Below are 24,352 nucleotides of genomic sequence, written 5' to 3'. Positions count from 1 at the left end.
GCTGTGTATGGCGTTATCTACAGGAGGGCTGTGTATGACGTTATCTACAGGAGGGCTGTGTATGGCGTTATCTACAGGAGGGCTGTGTATGGCGTTATCTACAGGGGGGCTGTGTATGACGTTATCTACAGGGGGCTGTGTATGGCGCTATCTACAGGGGGGCTGTGTATGACGTTATCTACAGGGGGGCTGTGTATGACGTTATCTACAGGGGGGCTGTGTATGGCGCTATCTACAGGGGGGATGTGTATGGCGCTATCTACAGGGGGGCTGTGTATGGCGCTATCTACAGGGGGGCTGTGTATGGCGCTATCTACAGGGGGGCTGTGTATGACGTTATCTACAGGGGGGGCTGTGTATGACGTTATCTACAGGGGGGATGTGTATGGCGCTATCTACAGGGGGACTGTGTATGGCGCTATCTACAGGGGGGCTGTGTATGGCGCTATCTACAGGGGGCTGTGTATGGCGCTATCTACAGGGGGGCTGTGTATGACATTATCTACAGGTGGGCTGTGTATGGCGCTATCTACAGGGGGGCTGTGTATGGCGCTATCTACAGGGGGGCTGTGTATGGCGCTATCTACAGGGGGCTGCATGGCGCTATCTACAGGGGGGGCTGCATGGCGCTATCTACAGGGGGGCTGCATGGCGCAATCTACAGGGGGGCTGTGTATGGCGCTATCTACAGGGGGGCTGTGTATGGCGCTATCTACAGGGGGCTGCATGGCGCTATCTACAGGGGGGGCTGCATGGCGCTATCTACAGGGGGGCTGCATGGCGCAATCTACAGGGGGGCTGTGTATGGCGCTATCTACAGGGGGCTGTGTATGACGTGATCTATAGGGGGGCTGTGTATGGCGCTATCTACAGGGGGGCTGTGTATGGCGCTATCTACAGGGGGCTGCATGGCGCTATCTACAGGGGGGGCTGCATGGCGCTATCTACAGGGGGGCTGCATGGCGCAATCTACAGGGGGGCTGTGTATGGCGCTATCTACAGGGGGCTGTGTATGACGTGATCTATAGGGGGGCTGTGTATGGCGCTATCTACAGGGGGGCTGCATGGCGCTATCTATAGGGGGGGCGCTGTGTGGTGGAATCTATAGGGAGGCACTATCTACAAGGGGGGGGGGGTTGTGTGATACCCAGCGGAGGGGGGCCCCAGTCAAAAGTTTGCTATGGGGCCCAGTCTTTCCTAGTTACGCCCCTGATCTTACATTAAAATAGTTCAGAAGCGGCGAAACCAAATATGTTCATTTATTTATTCTTTACATTACTTTATGGCAAGACTACAAGACCCCTGACTACAGGGACCGCTGACTACAGGGACCTCTGACTACAGGGACCTCTGACTACAGGGACCTCTGACTACAGGGACCTCTGACTACAGGGACCTCTGACTACAGGGACCTCTGACTACAGGGACCGCTGACTACAGTGACCGCTGACTACAGGGACCGCTGACTACAGGAACCCTGACTACAGTGACCGCTGACTACAGGGACCTCTGACTACAGGGACCGCTGACTACAGGGACCGCTGACTACAGGGACCGCTGACTACAGGGACCGCTGACTACAGGGACCGCTGACTACAGGGACCTCTGACTACAGGGACCTCTGACTACAGGGACCGCTGACTGACTACAGGGACCTCTGACTACAGGGACCTCTGACTACAGGGACCGCTGACTACAGGGACCTCTGACTACAGGGACCGCTGACTACTGCCGCTCTTGTCCTGCATATTCCAGTCGGGAAAGAAATGAAGGGAGAAGTTTTTACCCTTTTCATTTGTTTATAGGTGTGAAAATTGCCCCCATGGGCTAAGGGCATCCGTCATCTCCAGAGATGTTACTGTACAGATACAGTGAACAGACAGCTCAAGAGTCATGGCAATTTATGTCCCTGTATCTCTACTTTGGACCTATTTATCTGTTCATGTACAAGAGACCGGCCCGTTTAGGCCCTGTTGACACGACTGTGTGAACAGGGCCGAACTGTTACTTAGAGCGTCGCTTCTGGAAAATGACAGAAACAACAGATTGTCAGTCCTTATGAGATATAGAACTTGCAGTGCTCATAGAGATGGCTGCATGTACCAGATGTGGACAGCAGGTGGCGATGTTTTCATGCTTCTAAATACCCAGTAACGTTACATTGGGGTTTTCTCATCCATTGTCTTATTTTTTCTAAAATTTCATCTTAAAAGGGTTGTCCCACCACAGACCATGTCTTATATCTGATGATTGCGCCCGATACCCCCGAAAAATGCTGCCGCAAATTACATTACAATACAGGTGGATAGGGTTTTAAAGACCTCATTCAGACGTAGCAGAAAAAATCTGCGTGAAAAAAATGATCGTTCTACAGATTTTAATATCTGCAACATGTGGATTTTGTTGTGGATTTTCACCGCAGATTTCACCCCTTTTCGTATAGGGGTGAAATCCGCTGCAGAGTTTTTCTGCTACCTGTGGACCCGGCCTTGGGATGGAATTTTTTGCCTAATGATGTCTCTTGTCTTGAGCGATAGGCGTTCCAGACCGGCTGCAAGCAGAGCTTCTGTACTTGTGTCCCCATGACAACTCTTCCTGCCTTAGTACTGTGGCCACTCAGTGTTATCATGGGGACGCAAAGCCTTAGAACAATGAATGAGATTAATTTTCATCCACTGGAAGCAACCAGTTAAGGTTCCCATTCAATGACTGCAAGCAAATACCTTATAAAGAGAACTGCTACAGAAAGTATATTAGAAAGGGGCGATATTTTTTATTTTACAGAAACAAGCTTTTTTTATTTTTGCCTGGACCCGTATGAGGGCGGGCACCTTGTTTCCCCAGATCTCAGTGAGCACGGCGGAGGCGACGGCGGTGATTATTTACATATCTGCGGACAAAACCGAAAACATCCCCTGAAGGTTCGGCTCCATTTTTGGTTTTATAAACCTCCGCACAAGTTGTGGAGATATAGGGTATGTTCACACTGCGTAAAAGTACACCGCGTATCCGCCCTGGACGCCGCAGGGAATTCCGGATGAAAAAACGCACAAAATTGTGGTGCAGATTCCGTCCGAAATGTCCACTGCAGAAAATGGCATGTAAAAAAATAAAAGTGTATATTACTTACCCGTAGTCATGGCCGCACGTCCCTCTGACACCCTGCATTGCCGGGGCCGGGCTGGACGCAGGCGCAGAGAATTCTGGGTGAGTATGAGAATTTTGGTTTTTCTGGGTTGCGATTTTTGCGGCAGAATTGCAGCTTTTCCGCCGCAAAGATCGCAACATCTGCTATTGGTTGTGGGTTTTACCTCCCATTGAATTCAACGGGGAAGAACCGCAGCAGAAAAACCCGCGATTCCGCAACATAAATTGACATAAAACCGCAGCGCAGGTCAATTGTGGATGAGATTTATTCAAACCCCGTCCACTCTGCTGCTGCTTTGTTATGCTGCGGATTATCCACAGAATTGACGCTACGTGTGAACCTGTTATGGGTGGCTCTAATATGGGGCCACTACTGCTAATTCTACTATGGGGCATTGTAGTTGGTTCTGTTATGTGGGCACTAGGACTAATCCTGTTCGAGGACACTGGATAATTTGTTATGGGCACTGACTGTGACTGGCTTTATTTGGGAAAGGAACTCTGGGTTATTCTGTTACGGTGGCTTCCAGTACTGGGGAGAGGTCCTATGGTTGTGTTATGGGGGCACTGTGGCTTCCAGTACTGGGGAGAGGTTCTATGGTTGTGTTATGGGGGCACTGTGGCTTCCTGTACTGGGGAGAGGTCCTGTGGTTGTGTTATGGGGGCACTGTGGCTTCCTGTACTGGGGAGAGGTCCTGTGGTTGTGTTATGGTGGCACTGTGGCTTCCTGTACTGGGGAGAGGTCCTGTGGTTGTGTTATGGGGGCACTGTGGCTTCCTGTACTGGGGAGAGGTCCTGTGGTTGTGTTATGGGGGCACTGTGGCTTCCTGTACTGGGGAGAGGTCCTGTGGTTGTGTTATGGGGGCACTGTGGCTTCCTGTACTGGGGAGAGGTCCTGTGGTTGTGTTATGGGGGCACTGTGGCTTCCTGTACTGGGGAGAGGTCCTGTGGTTGTGTTATGGGGGCACTGTGGCTTCCTGTACTGGGGAGAGGTCCTGTGGTTGTGTTATGGGGGCACTGTGGCTTCCTGTACTGGGGAGAGGTCCTGTGGTTGTGTTATGGGGGCACTGTGGCTTCCTGTACTGGGGAGAGGTCCTGTGGTTGTGTTATGGGGGCACTGTGGCTTCCTGTACTGGGGAGAGGTCCTGTGGTTGTGTTATGGGGGCACTGTGGCTTCCTGTACTGGGGAGAGGTCCTGTGGTTGTGTTATGGGGGCACTGTGGCTTCCTGTACTGGGGAGAGGTCCTGTGGTTGTGTTATGGGGGCACTGTGGCTTCCTGTACTGGGGAGAGGTCCTGTGGTTGTGTTATGGGGGCACTGTGGCTTCCTGTACTGGGGAGAGGTCCTGTGGTTGTGTTATGGGGGCACTGTGGCTTCCTGTACTGGGGAGAGGTCCTGTGGTTGTGTTATGGGGGCACTGTGGCTTCCTGTACTGGGGAGAGGTCCTGTGGTTGTGTTATGGGGGCACTGTGGCTTCCTGTACTGTTGAGAGGTCCTGTGGTTGTGTTATGGGGGCACTGTGGCTTCCTGTACTGGGGAGAGGTCCTGTGGTTGTGTTATGGGGGCACTGTGGCTTCCTGTACTGGGGAGAGGTCCTGTGGTTGTGTTATGGGGGCACTGTGGCTTCCTGTACTGGGGAGAGGTCCTGTGGTTGTGTTATGGGGGCACTGTGGCTTCCTGTACTGGGGAGAGGTCCTGTGGTTGTGTTATGGGGGCACTGGAGCTGGGTAGATACTTCCGGCAGTATTATTTGGCAGCTGATCGTTCCTTCTTCCAACTTAATGAATAAGTCCGAGCTCAGACGCTGGCCCACGTATTAATGATGGCATACTCTGCGTCAATGATATTGGAGAAGGTAGTTTTCGACAATTGTGCCGAATTTATTTAAAGCCGCCGCACGCCTATATATATATATAACTGGTGGACTTGTATGACTGTAAATCCGGGCCTGTCCGTCGGCCTGACCACACCTGATCACACCTGCGGGGGCTGGGCCTTACAGCGGGTATGAACCCACCAGCGGCCCGTGACAGGTAGACCACATCCTACAGGTTGACTGACTTTTGCGTACGACCGTATTACGGTTCCTTACAACCTCCGCACCTATGGAAATCTATGGGTCCCACTGTAGCTCCACAGCGTGTTTTCTGATAATCTTTTATATGGCGCATGTAGCTTCGATGTGAAAGTTAAGGTTGCGTTCTCTGGCCATAAAATGTTAACAAAAACATAGCGCTTCTTCGCCGTTTTCCATTCCACCGCTCCCCAGTGGGCGCCATGACATGTCGTTCACTTCACGTCACCCCGGCAGCCATATTTGAAATATTTTTATTTTTAGCATATTGTTTTTTTTTTGTCTTTTTTACATATTTTAGACATTCGGTATTATGAACATTATTTGGTCTTGATCTGGGGATCTGGGGCGATCACTATAAACTTAATTTGACCCATCAGAATAGAGGAGTTTTGGTTGTTATAGAAACAGCTCATGTGACGAGGAAGTAATGGACAAGGCCTGTGATTGGGCGGCGAGAAGCACGTGCGTAGAGCGACCTTGGTTTGTTCAAAACAAATAAGCAGGCGGAGCTAATTGGAACTACACCTACCGGCGTGCACCGCGGGGTGGGCGGGACTAATCGGCGCATAGTTTTGGTGCATGCTTAGTGGGGGCGCTCTGATTGGTCAATGCTCCCTCGTGCGATAGGCGTCATGGTGACGCTGCCAGGCAACCCGGGGAGGCGACAATAAGAGACGGCGGCGGCCGGACGGGCAGAAGAGCGGAGCGGCTGGAGACAGGGAGCGGGAAAAGGTGAGGCGTGGGCTGGGAAGTTTAGACCGGAGGGCGTAGAAATGACGTCGCGGTATGTTCGATCACGTCCTTGTGTAATTATCCACCGACATTTTGACCGATATTGGTATGGTACCCCGATGTCCCTCACCCTGCCACCTTGTACCCTCGTCTATTGCCCCAATATAACCTGTACACTGATATACCTACCCAATACCCCATTCTACCGTCCTGTCACTCTGTACAGCCCGAATACCCCCCCCCCCTCCTCTCTGTCACCCGAAACACCCACTTACTGCCCCAATACCCTCTGGTGCCACTCTGTATACTGACACATAACACCCCGTCCTGTACCCCCTGCCCATATGCTGCCTGTACCCCCTGTCACCCTGTCCATATGCTGCCTGTACCCCCTGTCACCCTGTCCATATGCTGCCTGTACCCCCTGTCACCCTGTCCATATGCTGCCTGTACCCCCTGTCACCCTGTCCATATACTGCTGGTACCCCCTGTCCATATGCTGCCTGTACCCCCTGTCACCCTGTCCATATGCTGCCTGTACCCCCTGCCCATATGCTGCCTGTACCCCCTGTCACCCTGTCCATATGCTGCCTGTACCCCCTGCCCATATGCTGCCTGTACCCCCTGTCACCCTGTCCATATGCTGCCTGTACCCCCTGTCCATATGCTGCCTGTACCCCCTGTCCATATGCTGCCTGTACCCCCTGTCCATATGCTGCCTGTACCCCCTGTCCATATGCTGCCTGTACCCCCTGTCACCCTGTCCATATGCTGCCTGTACCCCCTGCCCATATGCTGCCTGTACCCCCTGTCACCCTGTCCATATGCCGCCTGTCACCCTGTCCATATGCCGCCTGTCACCCTGTCCATATGCCGCCTGTACCCCCTGTCCATATGCTGCCTGTACCCCCTGTCACCCTGTCCATATGCTGCCTGTACCCCCTGCCCATATGCTGCCTGTACCCCCTGTCACCCTGTCCATATGCCGCCTGTCACCCTGTCCATATGCTGCCTGTACCCCCTGTCACCCTGTCCATATGCTGCCTGTACCCCCTGTCCATATGCTGCCTGTACCCCCTGTCACCCTGTCCATATGCCGCCTGTCACCCTGTCCATATGCTGCCTGTACCCCCTGTCACCCTGCCCATATGCTGCCTGTGCCCCCTGCCCATATGCTGCCTGTGCCCCCTGCCCATATGCTGCCTGTGCCCCCTGCCCATATGCCGCCGGTGCCCCCTGCCCATATGCCGCCGGCGCCCCCTGTCACCCTGTACATGTGCTACCTGCATGTCCTGTTTACTCGCCCCAACACCCCATCCCGTTTCTTGTACGCAGTTGTCCGGTTTCAGCAAATTTAATTGCAGTCAGTATTTACTTCCAGTGGGTACGATTATGTCCTAGTCATGTGATGGACACACGGGTGCGCGGCTCGTTGCAGCGTCATGTGATGGACACACGGGTGCGCGGCTCGTTGCAGCGTCATGTGATGGACACACGGGTGCGCGGCTCGTTGCAACGTCATGTGATGGACACACGGGTGCGCGGCTCGTTGCAGCGTCATGTGATGGACACACGGGTGCGAGGCTCGTTGCAGGGTCATGTGATGGACACACGGGTGCGCGGCTCGTTGCAGGGTCATGTGATTGCCACACGGGTGCGCGGCTCGTTGCAGCGTCATGTGATGGACACACGGGTGCGCGGCTCGTTGCAGCGTCATGTGATGGACACACGGGTGCGCGGCTCGTTGCAGCGTCATGTGATGGACACACGGGTGCGCGGCTCGTTGCAGCGTCATGTGATGGACACACGGGTGCGCGGCTCGTTGCAGCGTCATGTGATGGACACACGGGTGCGCGGCTCGTTGCAGCGTCATGTGATGGACACACGGGTGCGCGGCTCGTTGCAGCGTCATGTGATGGACACACGGGTGCGCGGCTCGTTGCAGCGTCATGTGATGGACACACGGGTGCGCGGCTCGTTGCAGCGTCATGTGATGGACACACGGGTGCGCGGCTCGTTGCAGCGTCATGTGATGGACACACGGGTGCGCGGCTCGTTGCAGGGTCATGTGATGGACACGGGTGCGCGGCTCGTTGCAGGGTCATGTGATTGCCACACGGGTGCGCGGTTCGTTGCAGCGTCATGTGATGGACACACGGGTGCGCGGCTCGTTGCAGCGTCATGTGATGGACACACGGGTGCGCGGCTCGTTGCAGCGTCATGTGATGGACACACGGGTGCGCGGCTCGTTGCAGCGTCATGTGATGGACACACGGGTGCGCGGCTCGTTGCAGGGTCATGTGATGGACACACGGGTGCGCGGCTCGTTGCAGGGTCATGTGATTGCCACACGGGTGCGCGGCTCGTTGCAGGGTCATGTGATGGACACACGGGTGCGCGGCTCGTTGCATCGTCATGTGATGGACACAAGGGTGCGCGGCTCGTTGCAGCGTCATGTGATGGACACACGGGTGCGCGGCTCGTTGCAGCGTCATGTGATGGACACACGGGTGCGCGGCTCGTTGCAGGGTCATGTGATGGACACACGGGTGCGAGGCTCGTTGCAGGGTCATGTGATGGACACACGGGTGCGAGGCTCGTTGCAGGGTCATGTGATTGCCACACGGGTGCGAGGCTCGTTGCAGGGTCATGTGATGGACACACGGGTGCGCGGCTCGTTGCATCGTCATGTGATGGACACACGGGTGCGCGGCTCGTTGCATCGTCATGTGATGGACACACGGGTGCGCGGCTCGTTGCAGCGTCATGTGATGGACACACGGGTGCGCGGCTCGTTGCAGCGTCATGTGATGGACACACGGGTGCGCGGCTCGTTGCAGGGTCATGTGATGGACACACGGGTGCGGGGCTCGTTGCAGGGTCATGTGAGGGACACGGGTGCGCGGCTCGTTGGAAGATCGTTTTGATGCAGATAGTGTAACGAGCCCAGCACCTGTGTTAATCACATGGACAGAATTTTATCCACTGGAAGTAAACACTGAATGACAGCAAGCAGAGATCTTGAAAACGGAGACATTATTACAGAAAGTCTATTGGAAAATGGTAGAACTTAAATAAACAAAAAAATTAATTTACTGAAATTGGGCAATTCTCTTAATAAAACCTGGCCTGCCACCCAGTATTCCAGTCTACTGCCCCAATACCCTTTATTCTTCCCGACACCCCCTCTCATCAGCCTGATACCCCCTCTCTCGTCACCCTGTATACCCGTACTTCCTGATGTCCCTCCGGCTGACAGTTGTTCTATCTACTACCCCTACCAGGCTTCCCTGTCGTCTGTGCCCTCGGTTGGTCACTTGTTTGGTTATTTAGGGTCCTGGTCATGCCATCTCTCTGCTGTGCCCCTTGGGGTAAGGTGCCGGTGCCACCCGTAGTACGCAGATATTCACTTTCCTCCCCCCTCGCCCGCTCCTGGGGCCATGCAGCTCAATGACTCCATTCAGTGTCTGTGGGTGTAATTGACCTGACGTCTGTTGCTTCTTTCTGGGTATCGGCACCACACCCGCCACCCTCCCAGAGCGCCCGCCTTTTACTCACCCCCTGATACACGTGCAATACAAGAAGTGAGCGATGTCCTCCGGTGTCCTCGGCTGCGGTGCATGTCGTGTAATGCGTCATTTATAAGATGTCGCTGCAACTGCCCCCGATACCAGCCCAGGGCAACTTCTTAACCACACGTGGGATATAATCTATAATGCCCATGTAACGACGCCTGTGTATAGCCCCGGTGCCCGTCTGTAGGTCTCTCCAGCCCCTCTGTCCTGCCTGGGGTGACTGCTGCCCATTTGGATTTCTTGGCATTGCCACCTGCTTTTGGTTTGTCACCAGCCTTCTCTCCATCATTGGCAATTGTGCTGGCACCAGGGAAGTCTTGAGGGCATTTAATAGCTGGAGTTTATAAGTGCCGGCCTTATGGGTGACCAGAGGCTGTAACTATAGAAAAAGTGCCAACTGGGGGGGGCAAAGTAGAAAATGACTGATGCCAAGGAGCGTGTATAGTGTCCCCATCCCCTCCACGAGTAGCTGTGGCGGCAACTCATCTGATGATTTTTCTCGCCATATGTCTTATGATGAGTGGCCAAGATCTGTAAAGTGGGAGGGGCTTACTACATATGCTAATTACCAGACGTCACGAGTTTCTTTCTGACCTCTAGATTGGCAGAGCAGGTTAGTTGGCGCAGTTCAGACGGCCAGCGGTAACGGGCACAAGAAGGGCCCTGCTCTAAACACGGCCTGTAGACCATACATTGGGGGAATTGGTTCTGCCTGAACGCTACGCGGAAAGGTGGAAACTGCGCCATTGTATGATAAACGTGGAGCACCTCGCTAGACCAGTCCGACGCTTTTCCTTACACCATCTCTTTCTTACCGTACTTTAATATTTTGCGCCGTTGCGCTCCTTTTTTTCTAGACCCTTTTCAAAACCATCGAAGGTGCAAAAAGTGTGTAAAACACGTAATAAACTTGGCGCCGATTGTCAGGATTTTGCTTCGTACGGCCGCGTTCACACACCGTTTTTATGTCGGGCAGAAATAATCTACCGCAAATATTTCCTTCTGGATCTTTGAGGTGAATTTTGAAATGTCCGCGGTTATTGACCGACTGGTGCGTTCTTTTTTGGGTTGTTTTTTTTCCGTGTACTTTGCAGATTCAGAAGTGGAATCTGCTCCCAAGATGGTGCGTGACGCTGTTTTGTTTCCGCCTGTGGACACAAATCACCTGTGTGAACTGGGCCTAGATCTCCGCCTGTTCCTATGTTGTTCTGGATCCGCCAACGATCAGGTCTCCGTTCGCCGTCCTGTGACCTGATGCTGGACGTTCCTGACCGCCCCTATAACTTCCAGAACGTTCCGTGTGCAGCTCCTCGGTCTGCAGACGTGCGTGGACTGAAGGGGTTATTTTTGGTCTGAATACGACTACGTGGATCATTTTTAGTCATGGGATTTAACTTCTGAGTTTGCACAATTTCTCTCTGTTCTACCCTTCCCCCAATTAGCTGAAGCCGAGAGTCCCGTCCAGAGCGGCTGCCGGCACCGGAGCTCTGAAACGTTAAATTACAGCTCCCCGACTGCATACAAGCTGCAAGAGACCCCCCAAAATCCGCCTCCGAGGGGTCTGCAGTATGAGCTAGGGTTGTCCTGATACCAGAATTTGGACTTCGATACCGATACTCCGTGTAGTACTGCGATTCTTTATACCAGAACAAAACTTAAGGACGGAATAATTATTATTATTTTTATTTTTTTGTGTTTTATGTATTGGGACTTTAGATTTTATTTTTTCTCTCTGTAATATACTGCCATATATATCTATATACTGATAGTACACAGGCAGTTGCTAGGACAGACCTCAGTATGCCCTAACAGGAAATATGGTCAGACAGCCCTGGGGTCCCTCAATGGACCCTGAGCTGTCTGCCCATATATGGTATGTCCCTCGATTGTGTCACAGGGTCCCCCTTCTCATTTTCCCTTTGAATGCTGCAGTCCGTTTTGAGGTTTCTCTGGTCCCCGCGGGCCTGCGGCTGTGTAATGCATCCATAGCTCCGCTCCTGATCGCGCTGGCACGCTTGCTGTGCTCAGTATGATGTGATGTCTCGTGCCCGTAGTAAAATGGCATTAATATTGGTGGCATCTTGTTCTTCTAGAGATTTGGACACGCCTGATCGCCAGCATATGGTTTCAGTCGCATTACTGTGCAGTGCGGCCCCTCTGTTCTCTGTGTCAGGGGCAACTGAATGCGGGATGGTTCGGGCCTTCATGCCCAGAGTAGAATTTCTCCATTCAGACTGCTGCGTTCTAAGTCGCGTGTTTTGTTGACCACCGATCAATGGAACGGGGGTCCTGAGTCCCTTGAATGAACGGAGCGGGGGTCTTTCTTACGTGCTGCTTCTCCATTCCTTCTCTATGGGACTGGTGGAGAGTGCCAAGCGCAGCGCTTCTGTATCCGGGCAGCCGCGCTCGTTACAAGCTCTGTGTTCATTGGCTGTCTGTGGCCGGGAACCGATGACTTCGCTGATGGCCCGATCCTCCGATGGCGTGCGGAAGGGTACAGCGCCATCAAAGTCCACAAAGTATTATTCCCATCTCAGACACTTATGGAATATATGCAGCCTGTGCCATATATATCTGATAGATGCGCGCACCCCCATTCTCTACATTATCGTGGGTCCCAGGGCTGGGGGATCCATCAGATATTTATGGCATATCCCATTAGAATAAGATTTTCACCTCTGGCACCCGACACTGCACTTCCTATTATACATACTGCGGCTTTCAGGGCATGCTGGGAGTTGTAGTTTCACAATTAGAGAGGTTAGTGATCACGGTTTATGTGCATTTCGCGGTTTACTCTGCAGACGCCACATCTGGGAATGTATTGGAGACGCTTCACCTTGTGGCTTCTTGTAGCCTTATTTCTTGTATAATCGAAACTGATTTGTTCGGTAAATTTCTTTGTAGCGGCCGAGTTTCCAATTACCAGATCTGACCGGCAAACGAGACTTCTGTTTTATTTGCAGTTCAGCACTGGAGCCGTGTCTGACCGACCGCTGATCAGGCAAGATCCAAATATACAACTTCTGCAATTAAGGGGCCGGAAACCCCAAAATCAAAAGCTTATAATAGTGCCGGAGTGTTTATAAGAGGAGCGGCTGATATCAGTCACACATATGATGTAATGTCTCTGGAGGATATAATAGTACTGGAGTGATATAAGAGGAGCGGCTGATATCAGTCACACATATGATGTAATGTCTCTGGAGGATATAATAGTGCTGGAGTGATATAAGAGGAGCGGCTGATATCAGTCACACATATGATGTAATGTCTCTGGAGGATATAATAGTACTGGAGTGTTATAAGAGGAGCGGCTGATATCAGTCACACATATGATGTAATGTCTCTGGAGGATATAATAGTACTGGAGTGATATAAGAGGTGCGGCTGATATCAGTCACATATATGATGTAATGTCTCTGGAGGATATAATAGTACTGGAGTGATATAGGAGGAGCGGCTGATATCAGTCACACATGATGTAATGTCTCTGGAGGATATAATAGTGCTGGAGTGTTATAAGAGGAGCGGCTGATATCAGTCACACATATGATGTAATGTCTCTGGAGGATATAATAGTACTGGAGTGATATAAGAGGAGCGGCTGATATCAGTCACATATGATGTAATGTCTCTGGAGGATATAATAGTACTGGAGTGATATAAGAGGAGCGGCTGATATCAGTCAAATATGATGTAATGTCTCTGGAGGATATAATAGTACTGGAGTGATATAAGAGGAGCGGCTGATATCAGTCACATATGATGTAATGTCTGGAGGATATAATAGTACTGGAGTGTTATAAGTGGAGAGGCTGATATCAGTCACACATGATGTAATGTCTCTGGAGGATATAATAGTGCTGGAGTGTTATAAGAGGAGCGGCTGATATCAGTCACATATGATGTAATGTCTCTGGAGGATATAATAGTACTGGAGTGATATAAGAGGAGCGGCTGATATCAGTCACACATATGATGTAATGTCTCTGGAGGATATAATAGTACTGGAGTGATATAAGAGGAGCGGCTGATATCAGTCACACATATGATGTAATGTCTCTGGAGGATATAATAGTACTGGAGTGATATAAGAGGAGCGGCTGATATCAGTCACACATATGATGTAATGTCTCTGGAGGATATAATAGTACTGGAGTGATATAAGAGGAGCGGCTGATATCAGTCACACATATGATGTAATGTCTCTGGAGGATATAATAGTACTGGAGTGATATAAGAGGAGCGGCTGATATCAGTCACATATGATGTAATGTCTCTGGAGGATATAATAGAGCTGGAGTGATATAAGAGGAGCAGCTGATATCAGTCACATATATAATTGACATCAGAGGACAATAGCATCCAGCTACACCGGTAAACCTCAGCGCTACATCCTGGTCTCCGTCTTCTCGCTGTGGGTCCAGGCTCAGGATTACGTTGCGGTTTCCCTTTTATATGGCGGACGCCTCATCTGACGCCTCCGCTTTTGTGTTCGTACTTCGGGTTCCACCGGGTTCCACGTTGCTCTGTGATGATATTTTCTCTGGTGTCGTCGTCCTGCTCCTGCGTTGATCAGATTTGCAGAATTGGGCTGTTGTAAAGTCCCCCCCCCCCCCCCCCCCTCTGGTTTGTAACGTACATTCAGGTTGTATTGGGGCCCCTATAAGTAGTCGGCTGTGGCCCTCAGACCCCTGTTCTAGCTGCAGCTCCTCCGTACAGCGTGAGACCTTGACATTGATCTCTGTGTGTGGATTTCATATACAAGCCGATTACTCCTTGTTTCTTGTGACGTCTCCGCTGGCCTAACAATGAGACCTGGCGGGGGAAGCGTCTCCGATCAGCGGCCGGGTCCCTGTTCTGCAGCGCGGTGTTCGGGTTGTCGTGTTGTTGAATATGATCTAGTAAGTCCCATGTAACGCCAGGCTGAAATGTAAAGACATTGGCTGTCACCGCATGATGGGAGTTGTAGTACTTCTCCATACTGGACATGGTAGTAGCCCGCTGTGATGGATCGCCAGCTCCCGAGTTACGTTCTTCTTGGCTCTGGTGGAGGTTCCTGGAGCAGCAGAGTTTGGCGCGCTGTCCGGTATGTACTTATTTTAGCGTTCCGTTCAGCAGCTCCGATGACCTTGCGCTGTACTTATCACTGTGTACAGGGGGCTCGTGTGTCCTGTGGGGACTGGACCTGGGTGAGAACTGTAGAAATCCTGCATAACCTCGTGAGCTGCCCTCTGTATATTCCAAAGCCGTGCTCTGCTGCAGTGCATTGTGGTAGATGTAGCCTTTTCTCCCATACTTGTTGTAACTACTACGTCTATCGCAATGTGCTACACTGGAATACATTGCATTATCAGGTCTTGGCTGCTAGGGTTGTGTCCGTCAGCACCTACTGGATAATCTGTATGCAGCTTTGGATGTAACTGGAGTAGAAGTCCTGATGTAACAGCAGTGAAGTCTTGCCTAATCGCACCGCAGATCATTGCTCAATGATTTTGGGATGTGTCATGGGATGAGATTCTGTCCTGAACTTCAGGCTGATAATTTATACCTGCACTGATACATTGTAACAAACCCATCCACTGTGTGTGCAGGACAAGGAACAGCACAAGACCCGCCCCCAGCGCATCCAGGGGATTCGTGACTGAAGTCGTCTTCCCTTTGGCTCCTTACAATTGGGATTTGGCAGAGTGTGACGGGCAGACTGCAGGAGGGTATAGACTTCTATATGTAGTTCCTGCATCGGGGGGGGGGGGGGGTAACCCTCATTATTAAACCCTTTCATTACCGTGATCTCGGCTTCAGGAACGAGTGGTCCGGGCGGCTTTTCCTGTTCTGCAGGATCCGCTCCCCTCCCCCTCCAGGACAATTACACCTTCCTCCCAGACGCTAAGTAGATGTGAGAGATTTTTGGGATTGTGTATTGTTCGGCCAGCGCGGTCATTGGAGTAATAATTCTCCTCCTGTGACTTATGTGACTGCCTTCTGATAAAGCGCTTCAGCTTGTGGAGGAGGAGCTTCATGTTAGTCAAGAGGTTCTGCAGCAGCAGCTGGGGTCTTATCATCAAGGACCTTGGTGTCAGTCACTATTGATCACATGGCGGAGGTGACTAATAAAGATGGAGGCATCTGCTGCGGACGTTTTCTGGCGCCGCTTAGTTGCAGGTAGTTTATAACCCTTCTGTGCTGATTTCCTGCTGAGCTTCTGCTTATACCCAGAAGCCAATCGGAAGAAGCAGAGCTGCAGTGTAAAGCATGGGGAAGGGACAGCGCTCCAGTCTAAGCTGCTGATCAGACAAGCGGTGGATTTCAGACTCCAATAGACAATGCTGCTAAGCTGAAGTCGGCGATCATGGCTACAAATCAGCCGACACTAAAGGAAATGAGTAGATAAGCGGCGCCCATGGGCTAGTGACTTCCGTTTAGCTGTTTTTGCTGATAGTCCATTGATCTCGTGTTCTCTGTAGGGAACTTCCTGCGGTCACTCGCCGCAATAGTCTGTGTTAATTTTTCAGTCGTTGTATCGGAGTGGTTAAAGCCGCGTCCATGATCATTGGCGCGAGGAGCGTTGCAGTGTAAATATTTCCTGGCACGGCGCCGGGCACTGAACGCTGCCCGGATTGTGAGTGTCAGCAGGTTGTTTCCTCCCGATGATAATATACGTGATTAGTATCACAGGGGACCGGCCATAAAGTGAGATGAGACGTGCAGCGATTCGGTTTCCCTTTCTGCTGATTATTTAATAGGGGGTTTGTGTTCCGTCGCTGCAGATCTGTGGATCAGACTCTCAAGCCTTAGAACAAGCCGGCAAATTGGGACGCGTCACAGCATTTGTTTTTAAATTTTGTATAGGTTTTTTGGTTTTTTTCTGCTAGTCCAGTCACAGCCAAAGCTGCATTTAAAGTTTGTTGCCCTACATGCTGAGAAGTATTTGTAACTTGCGTCTTCCTGCTGGTGGACATGTAGGGTTTATGCCATGTACCTCCTTTTTAAAAGAAAAAATTATGGGAAGGTGTAAAGAGGTGTGTCTGTCAGCGCAGTGCCGACAGATTCCAAGTGGCATCCAGCAGAATACTGAATGCAGCTCTGGATGGGATTAGAGCCTAAGAAATGATGTTATTCCATATATCCAGACAAGTGCGAAGTAAAAAGAACTATGTATCCTGTAGTGCAATGCAGCTGGGGGCCGCGCATTGTGAGCTCAGCTAAGCGGCCGGGCCTTAGTCACATGAATGGATTTCTCGACGATGTGCTGTCCGTTTTAACAGACGTCACCCCGACCCACTCAATTCAATGGAGATATTCACTTTTTTGCGGCCCAGATTCGACAATCAAAGTCTACGGGTGCCTGACGGAAATGGACCGCACGCGGATGACGTTCGTGCGCTGTTCATTTTTCCCGGCTCCGCTGCTAAAGAAATACAGAAAAATAAAACCAGGCAGAGGAGAAAAACGGGTGACGCAAGAAAACCGCAGTGACGCAACACGGATAGTCTGATGCATGAAAAAAATATATTTTTTAGGGTTTGCAAATCGGACCCGTCAGTGTAAACCAGGCCTGAGGACTGTCCGGATAGGACTGATGGACTCTATTTTGGAGCCAGCAGAACTGCAACTGTCTGAAGATCGCCGTCACCATGCAACCAATACCCGGTGACTGGGGGCATGAGCGTGCATTTTATTAATGGGTAGAGGGGAATAAGACCCAACTGGTAGCGGCTTTTGTTGTGCAGAACCAAGGACTGGACCCCTTAGGCCGGGTTCCCACGTAGCGTGAACTCTGCAGGAATTTCCGCAACGGAATTCTGTGCAAAAATTCTGCACCCGTATCCGTCAGGTCAGCGGGACTGACGGGTTCAGTGACAGCGGGTCCTGACAGTACATAACTTAAATGCGATCGATAACAGGTGGATGACACGCAGGACCCTCTGTCACTGAACCCGTCAGTCCCGCTGACATGATGGATACGGGTTTCAGCGCACGATACAGCTGCTCTATATACAGGATACAAAGCAGCTGTATCTCCAAAAGTAAAAATAATTTTTAACAAAATGTAATTACAAAGTTGCACCAAACACACTGAGACCTCCTTTTTTTTTTTTTTTTTAAATAAAAAAACCTTTTTCTGATGTGTACATGGCCTATAAAGACTCGCTGCTTTTTCATACGTAGAAATCACCCAGCTAAAAGGGGCCACTACGCTTTACCAACCAGACTGTCGGGGCATGCTGGGAGTTGTAGTTCTCCATCAGGATCTATTACACAATGGAGGGCACTGCAGTAGATGCTGTTCTACCTTCTGTGCACTCTGAAGGTCTCGCACTAGGGAAACACAAACTGCTCAGAGCCATTTCCTTCAATGTTTTTGTTTGATTATCTTGGTAAATATTCCGGTTCAGTCTCTGTACACACCCGCACCACAGAGCAGAACACAATGTGCCCACATAAGAGCGCCAGCACCTGTGCTTAGTATGAAATCTTGTGTGCACCTGTGCCGCGCTGGAGAATTCGCCCTCGGGCACGCTCATTAAATAACCTTTCAGAGAAACTGTGACGGTAGAACTTGGCACTACCCCAAAGAGAGCAAGGTGCCCGCACATATCGGTTCCCATGATAAAGGGTAACGCCAGTCACCCGTGATACGAACACGACTGGTGCGGGAATTCCGCCTGAATGACTATGTACAAGAATATAACTGCTATAATACTGCCCCCTATATACAAGAATATAACTACTATAATACTGCTCCTATATACAAGAATATAACTACTATAATACTGTTCCTATATACAAGAATATAACTACTATAATACTGCCCCTATATACAAGAATATAACTGCTATAATACTGCCCCCTATATACAAGAATATAACTACTATAATACTGCTCCTATATACAAGAATATAACTACTATAATACTGCCCCCTATATACAAGAATATAACTGCTATAATACTGCCTCCTATATACAAGAATATAACTACTATAATACTGCCCCCTATATACAAGAATATAACTACTATAATACTGCCTCCTATATACAAGAATATAACTACTATAATACTGCCCCCTATATACAAGAATATAACTACTATAATACTGCTCCCTATATACAAGAATATAACTACTATAATACTGCTCCCTATATACAAGAATATATCTACTATAATACTGCCCCCTATATACAAGAATATAACTACTATAATACTGCTCCTATATACAAGAATATAACTACTATAATACTGCCCCCTATATACAAGAATATAACTGCTATAATACTGCCCCCTATATACAAGAATATAACTGCTATAATACTGCTCCTATATACAAGAATATAACTACTATAATACTGCCTCTATATACAAGAATATAACTACTATAATACCGCCCCCTATATACAAGAATATAACTACTATAATACTGCTCCCTATATACAAGAATATAACTACTATAATACTACCCCTATATACAAGAATATAACTACTATAATACTGCCCCCTATATACAAGAACATAACTACTATAATACTGCCCCTATATACAAGAATATAACTACTATAATACCGCCCCCTATATACAAGAATATAACTACTATAATACTGCTCCCTATATACAAGAATATAACTACTATAATACTGTCTCCTATATACAAGAATATAACTACTATAATACTGCCCCCTATATACAAGAATATAACTACTATAATACTGCTCTTATACAAGAATATAACTACTATAATACTGCCCCCTATATACAAGAATAGAACTACTATAATACTGCCCTATATACAAGAATATAACTACTATAATACTGCCCCCTATATACAAGAATAGAACTATAATACTGCCCCCTATATACAAGAATATAACTACTATAATACTGCCCCTATGTACAAGAATATAACTACTATAATACTGCCCCCTATATACAAGAACATAACTACTATAATACTGCCCCCTATATACAAGAATAGAACTATAATACTGCCCCCTATATACAAGAATATAACTACTATAATACTGCCCCTATATACAAGAATATAACTACTATAATACTGCCCCCTATATACAAGAACATAACTACTATAATACTGCCCCTATATACAAGAATATAACTACTATAATACTGCCCCTATGTACAAGAATATAACTACTATAATACTGCCCCCTATATACAAGAACATAACTACTATAATACTGCCCCTATATACAAGAATATAACTACTATAATACTGCTCCTATATACAAGAATATAACTACTATAATACTGCCCCTATGTACAAGAATATAACTACTATAATACTGCCCCCTATATACAAGAACATAACTACTATAATACTGCCCCTATATACAAGAATATAACTACTATAATACCGCCCCCTATATACAAGAATATAACTACTATAATACTGCTCCCTATATACAAGAATATAACTACTATAATACTACCCCTATATACAAGAATATAACTACTATAATACTGTCTCCTATATACAAGAATATAACGACTATAATACTGCCCCCTATATACAAGAATATAACTGTTATAATACTGCCCCCTATATACAAGAATATAACTACTATAATACTGCTCCTATATACAAGAATATAACTACTATAATACTGCTCCTATATACAAGAATATAACTACTATAATACTGACCCCTATATACAAGAATATAACTGCTATAATACTGCCCCCTATATACAAGAATATAACTACTATAATACTGCTCCTATATACAAGAATATAACTACTATAATACTGCTCCTATATACAAGAATATAACTACTATAATACTGCTCCTATATACAAGAATATAACTACTATAATACTGCCCCTATATACAAGAATATAACTACTATAATACTGCCCCTATTTACAAGAATATAACTACTATAATACTGCCCCTATTTACAAGAATATAACTACTATAATACTGCCCCTATTTACAAGAATATAACTACTATAATACTGCCTCCTATATACAAGAATATAACTACTATAATACTGCCCCCATATACAATAATATAACTACTATAATACTGCTCCTATATACAAGAATATAACTACTATAATACTGCCCCCTATATACAAGAATATAACTACTATAATACTGCCCCCTATATACAAGAATATAACTACTATAATACTGCCCCCTATATACAAGAATAGAACTATAATACTGCCCCCTATATACAAGAATATAACTACTATAATACTGCCCTATATACAAGAATATAACTACTATAATACTGCTCCTATATACAAGAATATAACTACTATAATACTGCCCCCTATATACAAGAATAGAACTACTATAATACTGCCCTATATACAAGAATATAACTACTATAATACTGCCCCCTATATACAAGAATAGAACTATAATACTGCCCCCTATATACAAGAATATAACTACTATAATACTGCCCCTATGTACAAGAATATAACTACTATAATACTGCCCCCTATATACAAGAACATAACTACTATAATACTGCCCCCTATATACAAGAATAGAACTATAATACTGCCCCCTATATACAAGAATATAACTACTATAATACTGCCCCTATATACAAGAATATAACTACTATAATACTGCCCCCTATATACAAGAACATAACTACTATAATACTGCCCCTATATACAAGAATATAACTACTATAATACTGCCCCTATGTACAAGAATATAACTACTATAATACTGCCCCCTATATACAAGAACATAACTACTATAATACTGCCCCTATATACAAGAATATAACTACTATAATACTGCTCCTATATACAAGAATATAACTACTATAATACTGCCCCTATGTACAAGAATATAACTACTATAATACTGCCCCCTATATACAAGAACATAACTACTATAATACTGCCCCTATATACAAGAATATAACTACTATAATACCGCCCCCTATATACAAGAATATAACTACTATAATACTGCTCCCTATATACAAGAATATAACTACTATAATACTACCCCTATATACAAGAATATAACTACTATAATACTGTCTCCTATATACAAGAATATAACGACTATAATACTGCCCCCTATATACAAGAATATAACTGCTATAATACTGCCCCCTATATACAAGAATATAACTACTATAATACTGCTCCTATATACAAGAATATAACTACTATAATACTGCTCCTATATACAAGAATATAACTACTATAATACTGACCCCTATATACAAGAATATAACTGCTATAATACTGCCCCCTATATACAAGAATATAACTACTATAATACTGCTCCTATATACAAGAATATAACTACTATAATACTGCTCCTATATACAAGAATATAACTACTATAATACTGCTCCTATATACAAGAATATAACTACTATAATACTGCCCCTATATACAAGAATATAACTACTATAATACTGCCCCTATTTACAAGAATATAACTACTATAATACTGCCCCTATTTACAAGAATATAACTACTATAATACTGCCCCTATTTACAAGAATATAACTACTATAATACTGCCCCCATATACAATAATATAACTACTATAATACTGCTCCTATATACAAGAATATAACTACTATAATACTGCCCCCTATATACAAGAATATAACTACTATAATACTGCCCCCTATATACAAGAATATAACTACTATAATACTGCCTCCTATATACAGGAATATAACTACTATAATACTGTCTCCTATATACAAGAATATAACTACTATAATACTGCTCCTATATACAAGAATAGAACTACTATAATACTGCTCCTATATACAAGAATAGAACTACTATAATACTGCTCCCTATATACAAAAATATACCTACTATAATACTGCCTCCTATATACAAGAATATAACTACTATAATACTGCCCCTATATACAAGAGTATAACTACTATAATACTTCTCCTATATACAAGGATATAACTACTATAATACTGCTCCTATATACAAGAATATAACAACTATAATACTGCTCCTATATACAAGAATATAACTACTATAATACTTCCCCATATATACAAGAATATAACTACTATAATACTGCTCCTATATACAAGAATATAACTACTATAATACTACTCCTATATACAAGAATATAACTACTATAATACTGCCCCTATATACAAGAATATAACTACTATAATACTGCCTCCTATATACAAGAATATAACTACTATAATACTGCTCCTATATACAAGAATATAACTACTATAATACTGCTCCTATATACAAGAATATAACTACTATAATACTGCTCCTACATACAAGAATATAACTACTATAATACTGCCTCTATATACAAGAATATAACTACTATAATACTGCTCCTATATACAAGAATATAACTACTATAATACTGCCCCCTATATACAAGAATATAACTACTATAATACTGCCCCCTATATACAAGAATATAACTACTATAATACTGCCCCCTATATACAAGAATATAACTACTATAATACTGCCCACTATGTACAAGAATATAACTACTATAATACTGCCTCCTATATACAAGAATATAACTACTATAATACTGCCCCACTATATACAAGAATATAACTACTATAATACTGCCCCTATATACAAGAATATAAGTACTATAATACTGCCTCCTATTTGGGGTGGCATGGGGCTGCCGGCTGAGTAATTGTATGTCTATGATTTGGGTGGCATGGTTTGGGCAGTACCGGGTGTGTTGCCTGACAGCGTCTCCCTCTCCCCCATGTCAGCACTTTTTGGGATCTTGGTGCCTCCCATGATGACTCCTCATGTTTGCTAATAATACAACAAAGTAAACACGGGGGAATTACTGGCACGCGACTTCAGCTCTAAGGACTGTGCGCAGGGAAATTAGCGTTTTAAAGATCCAGTCCGCCCCATCTTCTGCTTACACCCGCTCTCCTCTGACCACACCTAGAAGTTGTGTATCTGCGTTCTCTTTTCTATGACCATTTTATTTAGAGGAATTGGAATTTCTCTCTATCACAACGTCGCTGTGTCGGCCCTGATCAACTGTGGTGACCAATATAATTGAGAATGACGGCGTAGCGACCGTTTACCCGAAGAACGTTCACTCAACCAACTTGCATCTAATGTGTATAACGTTACGAAGGGAGGGACCCTTGACAATAAGCTGATAAGTGACCGCCAGCGATCAGCTGTGATCTGTGTGGAAGCAGTAGGTGTTCAGTTTCCCTGCAGCGCCACCACAGGAGAAATTAATCATTACACCATGTCAATTCATATCATTGTGTTGTCTGTGTAATACAGGACGGGTCCTCCAGAGACGCTCTATGTAACCGCTCTCCACTCTGACCAAGAGATAAGGACCCTGAACAGAGGTCTCTAATAGGGGGTATGACCATGGGTTCTCCTAAACAAGCCCCTTTAACTACATATTCATACAGTGTTGGGCCCTGTTCACACCGTTTTTGTTTTTTTTGCAAATGGAAGAATCTGCCTAGACAGTCCTGAAGGAGTTTTGAGGCCACTTTTGACCTGCCTGCACTCGGTTTGCCATGGTTTTTTTGCGCCATTTTTCGTACACAGCCTTTGAGCGCCGCATGCGATATAAAAAAACGCAGCGAAAGCTGCTTTCTCAGCCTCCCATCGATTGTCGCTGGGAGGTCCGAGACGTAAACGCCCAATGAAAGGGCATCTTGCTTATTTTTTTTGGTCCTGAGCGAGGCGCATTGTCTAGTCCTGGGCTCCTCGTGGTGGGAGAGTCGCTGACTGATGACATCACCGAACCGTGTTCGGAGCGGGAGGTGTAAAATAACGCTCCAGACAAACACGTAGGAA

The 24,352-nt window shown here is 46.6% G+C and overlaps 1 protein-coding gene across 2 annotated transcripts in view; it reads left to right on the top strand.

Annotated features, from left to right (window-relative positions):
- Positions 1-24,352, top strand: part of ADIPOR2 (adiponectin receptor 2) — a 70,309-nt gene that overhangs the window by 14,097 nt on the left and 31,860 nt on the right. The window contains exon 1 of one of the 2 annotated variants that reach the window (XM_075855704.1): positions 5,805-5,956. The exons of the other annotated variant lie outside the window; for it this stretch is intronic. The gene's annotated coding sequence lies outside the window, so the exon portion shown is untranslated. Of the gene's footprint in view, positions 1-5,804; positions 5,957-24,352 lie in introns of those variants that run through there. 2 annotated transcript variants of the gene reach the window in all.

This window comes from Rhinoderma darwinii, chromosome 3, assembly GCF_050947455.1.
Source record: "Rhinoderma darwinii isolate aRhiDar2 chromosome 3, aRhiDar2.hap1, whole genome shotgun sequence".
In the NCBI taxonomy this organism is placed as follows: Eukaryota; Metazoa; Chordata; class Amphibia; order Anura; family Rhinodermatidae; genus Rhinoderma; species Rhinoderma darwinii.
The sequence above is the reverse complement of the archived record's forward strand: the minus strand, read 5'-3'. Positions and strand labels throughout refer to the sequence as shown.